This window comes from Arachis stenosperma, chromosome 10, assembly GCF_014773155.1.
Source record: "Arachis stenosperma cultivar V10309 chromosome 10, arast.V10309.gnm1.PFL2, whole genome shotgun sequence".
Taxonomy (NCBI): Eukaryota; Viridiplantae; Streptophyta; class Magnoliopsida; order Fabales; family Fabaceae; genus Arachis; species Arachis stenosperma.
The window spans coordinates 73,941,023-73,945,505 of NC_080386.1; the positions used below are offsets into that span (position 1 = coordinate 73,941,023).

The 4,483-nt window shown below is 38.9% G+C and overlaps 1 non-coding gene across 1 annotated transcript; it reads right to left on the reverse strand.

The window, feature by feature from the left end:
• Positions 1 to 3,030: 3,030 nt before the first annotated feature.
• Positions 3,031 to 3,138, reverse strand: LOC130959038 (small nucleolar RNA R71). Its single transcript, XR_009078135.1, has one exon. It is a non-coding gene; the product is annotated as a small nucleolar RNA R71 (small nucleolar RNA).
• Positions 3,139 to 4,483: the final 1,345 nt, after the last annotated feature.

A 4,483-nucleotide genomic window follows, 5' to 3' on the forward strand; every position in this document is an offset into this window, starting at 1 on the left:
TACACACCATAGATTAAGGTGTGGAGCTCTGCTGTACCTCGAGTATTAATGCAATTACTATTGTTCTTCTATTCAATTCCGCTTGTTCTTGTTCCAAGATATCACTTGTTCTTCAACTTGATGAATGTGATGATCCGTGACACTCATCATCATTCTCACCTATGAACGTGTGACTGACAACCACCTCCGTTCTACCTTAGATTGGGTGAATATCTCTTGGATTCCTGATACACGATGCATGGTTGATCGCCTGACAACCGAGCGCTCGCCTGACAACCGAGCCAGCCATTCCGTGAGATCAGAGTCTTCGTGGTATAGGCAAGAACTGATGGCGGCATTCAAGAGAATCCGGAAGGTCTAACCTTGTCTGTGGTATTCTGAGTAGGATTCAATGATTGAATGACTGTGACGTGCTTCAAACTCCTGAAGGCGGGGCGTTAGTGACAGACGCAAAAGAATCACTGGATTCTATTCCGGCCTGATTGAGAACCGACAGATGGATAGCCGTGCCGTGACAGAGTGCGTTGAACATTTCCACTGAGAGGATGGGAGGTAGCCACTGACAACGGTGAAACCCTTGCATAAGCTTGCCATGGAAAGGAGTAAGAAGGATTGGATGAAGACAGTAGGAAAGCAGAGAGACGGAAGGGACAAAGCATCTTCATACGCTTATCTGAAGCTCTCACCAATGGAATACATAAGTATCTCTATCTTTATCTTTATGTTTTATTCATCATCTATACCTATTTGAGTCTGCCTGACTAAGATTTACAAGGTGACCATAGCTTGCTTCATACCAACAATCTCCGTGGGATCGACCCTTACTCGCGTAAGGTTTATTACTTGGACGACCCAGTGCACTTGCTGGTTAGTTGTGCGAAGTTGTAGTGATCACAATTTCGCCCACCAAGTTTTTGGTGCCGTTGCCGGGGATTGTTTTAAGTATGGACAACTGACGGTTCATCTTGTTGCTTAGATTAGGTATTATTTTTCTTCAGAGTTCTTAAGAATGAATTCTAGTGTTTCAAGGTGATGTTCTTATCATCACCAAAGCTGATTGATTATCATCAATTTAGCTCTTGAATGCAATGTCCTGCTGAAGCTTGGCTAGCCATGTCTAATTTCTTTAGACTAAAAGCTTTAGACTAACATTGCATGATTCCTGGAATTCTCATTAAGAATTTTGATACCTTTATTTTCTTTTCCACTTAATTTTCGAAAAAAAAAAAATTTACAAAATCATAAAAAAACAAAAATATTGTATGTTTCTTGTTTGAGTCTAGTGTCTCATTTTAAGTTTGGTGTCAATTGCATGTTTCTGTTCTTCTTGCATTTTTCGAATTTATGCATGTGTCCTCATTAATCTTCAAGTTGTTCTTGATGATTTCCTTGCTCTGATCTTTAAATTCTCTTGACTTGAGTGTTTTGTTGTTTCTCATGTGCATTCTCATGTTGTTAGTGTCCGTAGTATACAAACTGCTAAGTTTGGTGTCTTGCATGCATTGTTATTTGATCTTAGTTGCATTTTGATTATTCCTCATTATTAAAACTCCAAAAATATTTTTAATTTGTGTCCTTTCAAGTCAATAAAACAGAGAATTGAAGATTCAGAACATACTGCAGAAGAATTATACAGAGAAAGCTGGACGTTCAAAACGCCCAGTGAAGAAGGACAGACTGGCGTTTAAACGCCAGCCAGGGTGCCTGGCTGGGCGTTTAACGCCCAAAAAGGTAGTGCATTGGGCGTTAAACGCCAGAATGTGCACCATTCTGGGCGTTTAACGCCAGGATGGCACAAGAGGGAAGATTTTGTTTTCAAAATCAATTTTTTTTCAAGTTTTCAAAGTTTTTCAAAATCAAATCTTTTTCAAATCATATCTTTTCAATCAAACCTTTTTCAAAATCAATTTCTTTCCTTTTTTAAAGATACTTGCTATCAATTAATGATTTGATTCAACATTTCAAGTATGTTGCCTTTTCTGTTGAGAAAGGTTTAATGTCTGAATCATATCTTTTCTTGTTAGTCAAGTCATTATTTTTTTTAAAAAAAAAAAACAAATCTTTTTAAATTGTTTTTCAAATCATATCATTTCAAACATATCTTTTTAAAAGCATAACTTTTCAATCAAATCTTTTTAATCACATCTTTTTCAAAATAGTTTTCAATCATATCTTTTTGATTTCTAATTTCAAAATCTTTTTCAAAAAAAAAAAATTTACTTGATTTCTTTCCCACTCTTGATTTTCGAAAATCAACTAAGGTTTTTCAAAATGATTTTAAAATCTTTTTAATTTAATTTTCGAAATTTCTTCCCCTCTTCTCACATCCTTCTATTTATGGAGTATCACTCCTCCTCAATGCACAATTCGAACTCTATCTCACTAAGTTCGAATTCTTCTACCTCTTCCTTCTATTTTTCTGTTCCTCTGACACCTCAAGGAATCTCTATACTGTGACATAGAGGATTCCATATTTTCTTGTTCTCTTCTCTTTCATATGAGCAGGAACAAAGACAAAGGCATTCTTGTTGAAGCTGACCCTGAACCTGATAAGACCTTGAAGCGAAAGCTAAGAGAAGCTAAGGCACAACTCTCTGTAGAGAACCTGACAGAAATCTTCAAAGAAGAAGAACCCATGGCAGCCGAGAACAACAACAATGCAAGGAAGGTGCTGGGTGACTTTACTGCACCTACTCCCGACTTCTATGGGAGAAGCATCTCTATCCCTGCCATTGGAGCAAACAACTTTGAGCTTAAGCCTCAATTAGTTTCTCTAATGCAACAGAATTGCAAGTTCCATGGATTTCCATTGGAAGATCCTCATCAGTTTTTAGCTGAATTCTTGCAAATCTGTGACACTGTCAAGACTAATGGGGTTGACCCTGAGGTCTATAGACTTATGCTATTCCCTTTTGCTGTAAGAGATAGAGCTAGAATATGGTTGGACTTACAACCTAAAGACAGCCTGAACTCTTGGGAAAAGCTAGTCAATGCCTTCTTGGCAAAGTTCTTTCCACCTCAAAATTGAGTAAGCTTAGAGTGGAAGTCCAAACCTTCAGACAGAAGGAAGGAGAATCCCTCTATGAAGCTTGGGAAAGATACAAACAATTGATCAGAAAGTGTCCCTCTGATATGCTTTCTGAATGGAGCATCATAGGTATTTTCTATGATGGTCTCTCTGAACTGTCCAAGATGTCATTGGATAGCTCTGCTGGAGGATCTCTTCATCTGAAGAAGACGCCTACAGAAGCTCAAGAGCTAATTGAAATGGTTGCAAATAACCAATTCATGTACACTTCTGAAAGGAATCCTGTGAACAATGGGACTAATCAGAAGAAAGGAGTTCTTGAGATTGATACTCTGAATGCCATATTAGCTCAGAACAAGATATTGACTCAACAAGTCAATTTGATTTCTCAAAGTCTGTCTGGAATGCAAAATGCACCAAACAGTACTAAGGATGCTTCATCTGAAGAAGAAGCCTATGATCCTGAGAACCCTTCAATGGAAGAGGTGAATTACCTAGGAGAACCCTATGGAAACACCTATAATTCTTCATGGAGAAATCATCCAAATCTCTCATGGAAGGATCAACAGAGACCTCAACAAGGTTTCAACAACAATAATGATGGAAGAAACAGGTTTAGCAATGGCAAACCTTTTCCATCATCTTCTCAGTAACAGACAGAGAATTCTAAGCAGAACCACTCTGACTTAGCTACCATGGTCTCTGATCTAATCAAAACCACTCAAAGTTTCATGACTGAAACAAGGTCCTCCATTAGAAATTTGGAGGCACAAGTGGGACAGCTGAGCAAGAAAATCACTGAACTCCCTCCTAGTACTCTTCCAAGCAACACAGAAGAAAATCCAAAAGGAGAGTGCAAGGCCATCAACATGGCCGAATTTGGAGAGGAAGGAGAGGAAGTGAACGCCACTGAGGAAGACCTCAATGGGCGTGCACTGACCTCCAATGAGTTCCCTAATGAGGCACCATGGGAATCTGAGGCTCAAAATGAGACCATAGAGATTCCATTGGACTTACTTCTGCCTTTCATGAGCTCTGATGAGTATTCCTCCTCTGAAGAGGATGAGTATGTCACTGAAGAGCAAGTTGCTAAATACCTTGGAGCAATCATGAAGCTAAATGACAAGTTATTTGGAAATGAGACTTGGGAGAATAAACCTCCTTTGCTCACCAAAGAACTGGATGACTTGTCTAGGCAGAAATTACCTCAAAAGAGACAAGATCCTGGAAAGTTTTCAATACCTTGTACCATAGGCACCATGACCTTCAAGAAGGCTCTGTGTGACTTAGGGTCAAGTATAAACCTCATGCCTCTCTCTGTAATGGAGAAGCTAGGGATCTTTGAGGTACAAGCTGCAAGAATCTCACTAGAGATGGCAGACAATTCAAGAAAACAAGCTTATGGACTTGTAGAGGATGTTTTGGTGAAGATTGAAGACCATTACATCCCTGCTG